The sequence below is a fragment of the Lepidothrix coronata genome, unplaced genomic scaffold (assembly GCF_001604755.1).
Source record: "Lepidothrix coronata isolate B3197 unplaced genomic scaffold, Lepidothrix_coronata-1.0 Scaffold11, whole genome shotgun sequence".
Lineage (NCBI taxonomy): Eukaryota > Metazoa > Chordata > Aves > Passeriformes > Pipridae > Lepidothrix > Lepidothrix coronata.
The window spans coordinates 1,683,720-1,691,941 of NW_016690191.1; the positions used below are offsets into that span (position 1 = coordinate 1,683,720).

General features: G+C 40.7%; 1 long non-coding RNA gene across 2 annotated transcripts; it reads right to left on the reverse strand.

Moving 5' to 3' along the window:
- Window positions 1-3,344: 3,344 nt before the first annotated feature.
- Window positions 3,345-7,699, reverse strand: LOC108492535. Of its 2 annotated transcripts, XR_001873135.1 has the most exons (4): window positions 7,498-7,699; window positions 6,084-6,151; window positions 5,275-5,378; window positions 3,345-3,443 (listed from the first exon to the last, which is right to left on the reverse strand). It is a non-coding gene; the product is annotated as an uncharacterized LOC108492535 (long non-coding RNA). The 2 variants fall into 2 exon arrangements; XR_001873134.1 differs by lacking the exon at window positions 6,084-6,151.
- Between the last annotated feature and the right edge of the window lie 523 nt (window positions 7,700-8,222).

The window sequence follows — 8,222 nt, forward strand, 5'->3', positions numbered from 1 at the left end:
GAGCCAGTGCTCTAAGTTCAGAAAGGATTTTTTTGACTTAGTCTTCTGACATAAACATTTAGCAGTGTAACATATATATCAAAACAAACCAGAACAGTTCACTTTATATACATTCCCTTTGGAGAGGAGGTGAGAAAACAAACACAGAACAGATGTTAGTCATGCTTAATGTACTACTGGAGGGTACTTGGATACTAAGGTGATAAATATGGTAAAAGAAATGAGTATTCTCTTCTGCAACTGCTGTTCCTAACTGACAAAAAAGCAATGAGAAGTGCTTCATTCATTCCTCTGCTCATCAGTGCACCACCTAACAATCAAACACTGAGGAAAAACATTCTGGATTTTCCTCAGGAAACTGTCACACACAGAAAACGTTGCTACTAATTACTGACTGAAATCCACCTTTCCATCCTATTTGGTATTGTTGAAAGTTGGCTTTGATCGCTCAAAAACCCACATTCCTCTTCAATAAATTAAATCACTGCAGCAATTAGGAAAAGTTCCTGAAAATTTCTACAGCTTATTTTGTCAAAGTCTTTGTCTTTCTTGTTTTATTCATAACATCACATATTATATTACAGAAAGGAATTTTATTTTGGAAAACTATTAATTTTTCACTAGAAACGAGTCCTCTGGGTTGCAGGGCAAGCCACAGGTTTTGTTGGGCACACAGGAGGTCCATTTTCCTCATCCCTGCCCGAGACCTGCCACTAGACATTTTTGTCTAACCACAACCATGTCTTTCCTGCTACAAAGACATCGGGTTGTGGTGCAGTTCTGATCTCTCTTTATGAAGTTTGATGTCTGCCCACAACATACACTGGTCCTACTGAAAAAAGAGCCCGGGGGAAAGGCAACAGCATGGAAATAAATTCAAGAACTTCAGTATCAGGATAAGAGAAGACCTTGGTGCGAGTGATCAGAGGTCTGGACAAGGGAACAAATGAAACAAGAAGTGCTACAAGAGGAGCTGAGAACGTCCTGTTGTTGGCATCCCGGGAGGTGGAGAGTGACTGCACACAGATCACTGAGCAGGCACTGCCTAAGGCTGTTACTGCTGAGCAGAAATCATGACACAGCCATTATTAATAACAGCATAATGGTGCTCAGAGGTCTTTCGGTGGTGTTAGAAGCAGCAAATGAGACACCAGATGAGGCCTGGAGAATAAGGTCTTATGCCTTATGCCTTTCCACCTTTTTCCCATTTACCTCTATCAGACAGTCTTTCTACAAGTCTGTATTACTTCAAAGCCCCCTATCTGTTGTATCACCTGAACACACACTATGTAAGTAATCTGTAAATGCAATAGGTATATACATATATATAATATACCTAAAATTCTCCTTTCCTTTCCTTTCCTTTTTCCTTTCCTTTCCTTTCCCTTTTCCTTTTCCTTTCCTCTCCTTTCTTTTTCCCTTTCATTTCCTTTCTCTCCCTTCTATTTACTACATCAGAGAATCACTATTGCTCATTCACTGGACTTCTTTTTCCTGCTCACTAATGTGACAAACACTAATGTGTCTAAAATACCCCATCTCAGACTTCTGGCTGTCACGTTGTACCTTTAGTATTATTGTACTTCTCTCCCCAGCTCATTGTCTGGATGTTGTGAACTCATGTGGACACAACTGTGCTTTCTGTATGTTTGGAAAACATCCAGCACATTACTGTTACTGAAAAAAATTAGAAAGCAGGTAAACTTTGTTTTCATTTCTTCTTATTCGTCTTTTGTTCTCCTTCCAAGAAACCAACTCCACTTGGCAGGCACTACCTGTCCGTGTAAGATAACTTACTAACACTGCAAGACATACAATTAAAAGTAGCATGTTCATCAAACACACGTGATTTATCATGCAGATTGAGCTAAACTATGGCTTCTTACCTTCACTAAAAAGTCCCAGTGAGTAAAGGGCAGCAGAACATCCATTTGTTTTCCTCATACCAGATTCTGTTTCAGCGTTTCATACTTTAGTACTTCGCCACCTGGGGTTTAAACTTTCTCTAGTGCATGCAAAATGAAGTAAATCAAGCCATAGCAAAGACAGATTTGACCTGGAGTCTCTTGGATGAAGGCCCAAACCTAATTCACAAAACTTTGCATTCAAGGTAAAGCAATATAAAGGAATTGATGTGTGTTCCTGACATGGAAAAGCCACAGTTGTAAAACATTTCTGTTGTCCAAACTTCAGGATGATCTTTGTTAAAGAGGAAAAACTAATGCCAGATCCAGAGCTGTGTTGATTTCTATTACAGTATTTCACTTTAATAGAAGCGAGATATCAAATAGGGGTTTGTCTTGGGTAGGTTTTTTTCTTCTTATGTTATTGTGTTGCTGTCTACAGGGGAAGACAGATACCCTGAGCTTTATGCATTATGTAGAATTGAGTTTGGGTTGTACTAAATTCACAAAGTGAAACAGAAATCTCCAACACGGTTCCCATTGCCTTAAATACCATTCCCAAAATGCCAAGTCTTTTCAGAGTTACATTTTGTCTTTCCATCAAGCAAAAGCATCTCAGATTCCTAGAAACCAGCAAAGAGATATTTTTTACACTATGTGGGTTTCAGATATGAAGGAAGAAATAGCCAAAAAATTGCAGAGAAATACAAGAAGAAAATAATGTAAAAGTATTTGGTTTAGAGGGGTTTGAGGACCAGCCTCTGTTTGAAAGCCCATCAGTTATGGCCCTTAGTATTTCACAATGCCCATCCAACAAAGAATTCAGGCACACACCACCCTGCTGAAGTTCACCAAGGAGCCTACAGAGCCTACACAGCTCAGAGCAAGACCAAAGCTCCTGGTTTTTAGGGTTCAGTCCCAAAAGGAGCTAGGAGCCACACATCTGGGAAACTGAGTCAGGGTTATAGGCACCACATGCTCATCTGCTCATTGACACTGCTTCCCAAGGATGCACCAGTGATACAGAGTCAGAGAAATGCCTCATGACTGGTTAATGCTTTGTGTTTACAAAGAAAATGAGTTAACAGCTGTGCCCTACATTTCCTTTTGGGACAGAATATTGTTGAAAGGTGAAATAAACATGTAGGAGGGGAAGAAATCAGCTTGTGGTATCAATTTTATTGGCCTCTGGGAAACTTCTTGCTGTTCATGCTCTAAAATGAAACTCTACTTGTAGTGGCTACCAAGAATTCTCTACAGAGAAAATCCACATACAACTGTATATTGACTCTGATAAATTTTACTTGATATTTCAGGAATAGTCTAGAGGGACTCAAGAACAGCAAACACAGTCCTACGTCTGAACGAAGTAGGAGAGAAGAGGGAAAAGTCTGTCCAGCAGCCATAACCCAATGATATGCTCAAGGGGAGCATACCATGCATCCCAGCTATAATTCAGGAAACAGGCACCAAAATTCTCTTAGTCCCATCCCCAGTATCGCTGTGGTTCACATCAAAAGGTTTTTCATCCGAGGTTGTCTAGAAAAAAAATCATGTGCACACAAATACGTGATCAATGATTTCATATGTGTAAATCCTTTCTCCCTTCATTTAGCAGATCCTTCTCCCATCACTGGTGTACAAAAGGCTCTGCTTCCCAGACCTGTGGACTTCAAAACTCTGGATTAAATATCCTATTCAACTCACAGATGGTGCTTAACCTCATCTGAGATAATCATCTAACCAAGGTTAGTTTTTGCACTTATCCATTTCCTATTTTTCCACTGTACAACCATATAAAGAAAACCAGAACATGACCTATAAGGTTTTTAAGACCACAGCATACACATGTGGCATATACTTTAAGACTGAATGACAAGCTCTGCAAACAGATCCAGGCACTCAGCAGCAGCAGAAGTGCTACCAGGAGAGCCCAGGTGTCTCACTGACCTGCTCTGGCATTTGGCATAGCAGAGTTGCTATGTGTTGACTCCTTGTGGCAGATAACTAATTCTCAGCCCCTCTGGGGCTCAAAACAGTGACAAACACAAGCCTTTGGACATGCCATCACAAATACTTCCAGCTCTGAAATGTGAAGATCTGCAAGATGTGGATTTGTAGAAAGACTTCACTGTATGAGGGACATGTAACTGCAAAACTCCTTAAATATAAACATGTTTCACTGAAACAACCACAGATTTGCTTCTCACTGGATACCACTCTGCTCTATGCCTGTTTGAATACACCTTTGAAACTACCTCTACATATACACACTGTAGCTGGGGGACTGTTGTGTAGGTTGTGAGTATCTTACACTGATGCCATCCTCCTTACCAGAACTTTTCAAAAAACCTTCCAATGAAAAACTGTAACTTTTTAATTGAATGAAAGAAGTAGTGGAGATATTGTCATCTTCTAAATCTTTGTTAAGCCTCTATTTGAGTACAGTCACATATACAAAAAATATACTTCTGGAAACATTTTACATGGTGACTAATGCAAAATATTTCAGCTGTGTCAGCATCCATCCAATTCCAGATTACATTTTGGCATTTCAGACAAAATACATCCTGGTAAAAATTAAACTAAGGAAAGGATAATATGATTATGACAATTTATATTTGTAGTAGTTGTGAATGGCAGCATCAGTGCTTGCTAATCCTTTGATAAATTCTTGTTACCTTTCAGTTCCCAAATGTATCTATGCAAGTATAAAGCATATTGGAGGCAGATGCTGCAGCAGATGAATGTGCTTGCCAAGCAGTGCTTTGTTTGTTGTTTTTTTTTTTTTCATTTAGGTATTCTTAATTGTCATGTTACATGCACCAAATAGTTCTTACTTCTGGCACACTTCATGCACTGCTCTGGGAAATGAATAATACAGCTGGTGTTTTTCTCCCCCCCACTCTTCCTCCTATTCACTTTCCCACACCTTCATATTAGGCCTCATCTTGCAGCCTTTACTCAAATGAGCAATATCATTTACTCCAGTGACACTATTTAGCTGAGTAAAAGAAGAAAAAGCTTGAATGAACTGCAGTCATTCATATTTGAGTCGACGCAACAAAGCTTTTTTTGCCCCCCCTTTCTTAACCTTGAAACATAATAATGGAGTATAATAAAACAGAAGAAAAAGCAATTTGAAGTTTAAAATTGGGTTTCTTTTACAACTCATATTAACAGAAGCACAGCATCTGCACAGTACTTTTTTACAGGCAAGAGTGAAAAAACAAGACTGGAAATCTTTACTTTCACTTATTATCCGAATTTGGAGAAACTTGTCCACAACGATACAACTTATCAAGAAAGTTATATCTTTTTGCAGTTTTACACTGTCTCCCATCACTGAAAAATCAGAATTTTGTTTTACCTTAATTTAACAGGAAGGAGTTTCCTAGTGTCTCTGGAATTCACCTGTTCTGCTCCATAAATGTCTGTATGGGCTTGAATTTGGTTTGGAATTGTTGCTATCTTCTGAAATTAAAGAGGGATAGGTTGACTGCAGAGTGAACACAGAAGAAGGTATCAACCTCATGCATTACTTTGCAGCCTGTGTTTTTGGAAGTGAGTGCACACACGTGTGCATGCAGGTATGTGCCTGTGAGAGCTGCGTGTACACAAACAATATCGTCACACAAAAAGGCTGGGAAGGTTTGGGAGCTCCAAAGAAATATCCTTCCCCTCTAAACTGCTTTATTACTGGCATTCCCTCCCTCTTGGGCATGTGTTCAGCTGAGACTAGGCCAAATTGGCAGTCATTTTCAAAGCGCTTGGCAGCCCCGTGATCCCTGGGAGTTTTCAGCTGACATCTCTCTCCCCACCAGTCTATGCAAGGGTCAGTGGGAGACCTGACTCCCAGGCCCAGGCTTGCTCTGGCTGTGTCATGAGTCAGGACCAATATAAATTAAAACCTTAAAGCCATACTGTGAAGGCATTCTTTACCCCCTGAGGTATTTTTTTTTTCCCTGTGACAGATTGCCTTTCTACTAGTTTCCTACTATTTTTTTATTCTTGGATAATATAGCAGCAAGTATGTTCCTTTGAGCTGAAGAAAGGGGGAACATCTGGCAAAGAGAGAGTTAAAACTTCCACCAAATTTTTAATATTTTTGGTATATTTGTTGATGCTCAACAAGCAGGAGTGAAATAATAATAATATGAGGGGCTGCTTATCACTTACAAACAATAGTCCAATGACAATGTTCACACTGACGGAAAAAATGGGAGTAGAAATTAATAGTGACAGTCCTGCAGGAAACAAGGGAGAAATTGGATACCAAGTTATAAAATACAGACTAATCCAATAGGCACATGCTGCTGTTATTATATTAATATTGTTAAAAATATCAAAGCACTTTAAAAATGGAATTGTACTGTAGGTAGATAGACAGTATTATTTCCACATTTTTTTAAATAGAAATTTTCACTCCTTGTTTGGCTTGGAGGCATGGATGTAATTTGTTGCTCAAAAACCAGTAGCTGAATGCTGTGAAAAATAAGACTCAGGATTAAAGTCTTCCATCTGAAGGACAGAATCAGGCTACACCGAGATCTCTGTTATTAAGAAAACCATCTGAGTCACTGCAGATATGGATTTCACTGATGTTCAAAAGTGGGGTGGGCTGTGTTTATTTAGTTAGTTAGAGAACAGGGAGAGACTGTTTTTCCTCTGTTTAAAAATAAACAGCAAAAAAATCCCAACCAAACTCCCATAAATAAAGAAGTAAACATGAACCTCAACATATCTCACCCGCTGATGAACCTAATCCCACAGCCCAGGCTCAGATAGGTAAAATCCCTCTAAAAAAATCACTTCATCACATAGATAAAGTGCATAACATGAGCTGCACATCCTGGAGGAAATGACCACAGCATCAGCATTAGCGATTCAAGGTGTTGCTGCAGCTGCTGTGCTCTCCTGCTATGCCTGTGCAGCACCCAGCACGGCGGGGGCCGATGCCCTGATGCAGGCATCAGAGCCTGGATGATAATGATGCCTCACAGTAGTGTAATTTCAGCTGAAATCAGGGGATTAGGGAATCGATGTGGCTTCAGATAATGCCTCAAGAGGGAAGGGGTTGCCTGGGACGATGCAAGAAAACCCTACAAGAGGTTTCTCCAGGTGGAGATGGAGAATGGCTGTTGCCTTTGCTTTTCCCCCCATCGGAGATGCAGAAAGGAGCCATGAGAAGTGGTGTTGGTGCCCAAGGCCGGTGACAGAGGCAGCACAAACAGCAGCTAGAGCATCCCAAGTGGGCACGAGGCTCTGGCTGCCCTGACGGGGCCTAAAAGACCCAACCAAAACCCAGAGAGCAAATGGTCTATTGCCTCAAAGCTCGTTCTCTTTTTCAGCTGATTGTGAACAAAAATATCTGTTCTCCCACAGCGACTCCAAGTCAAGTCCACAACCTGCTTTCTTTCAAAGAGGTTACTCCATGCAAATCATCTCCCTCCCTGTTTTGGATGTGCTTCCTTCCCCTCCCGGTGCTCTGTCAGACAGACCTTCCCTTTCCACCAGACACTGAGACTTGACTTAATAAGCAAGGGGGGTAAAATATCCACTCTGTACACGTAGGGTGTCCTGAGGTACATACAAGCATCGCTCTAAGATGTGATAAAGTAATCCAACGCCGGGCCCAGCCTGCCAGTTCAGGCCTAAAGGGATTTGATTCAGTGTCGAAACCTTTGGCTCGGGAGGTCACTCTCTCCTCTTGCTTTTCTTATAACAAAGGCAGAGGGCTGGGGGGGGGAGGGTTTCCTCCTCTTTTTTTTTTTTCTTTTTTTTTTTTTTTTTTTTTTTTTTTTTTTTTTTTTTTTTTTTTTTTTTGTCTTGTGAATTCATCAGCTGCTGTTTGTTGAGCAGCAGGCCTTTATTCCGCCTGCTGAAACATTTTCATTAGATGGAGGCCTCTGAAGTGCGCTGGCGGCTGGGACCGCGCGAGGACAAAATCTTAGGCCTCTCCAGAAGCCGGCTGATTGAAATCAGCACTGTGTCAGGGGCTGTCATATCTCAGAAAAGACATAAAACACACGGAAACATCAATAAGCAACAAGCCTCTGACAGCTCTGAGACATTCCAGATGACAAGAAGAGAAAAGGGGTAAGGTTAGGGCTCATGGGGGATATTTAAAATGCCTAACAGCCAGCCGAAGTGTTGGCAGGCTTCAGGGAGGCCCAGAAAAGACAAGATAAAGTCTATCAGGTTATCACCTGGTTCGAGACGGATCCCTCACAGCAAGGCCACAGGGATGAGACAATGACACGATGGTTTTTTCTTCCTTTTTTTTTTTTTTTACTATTATTATTATTCTTTTATTAT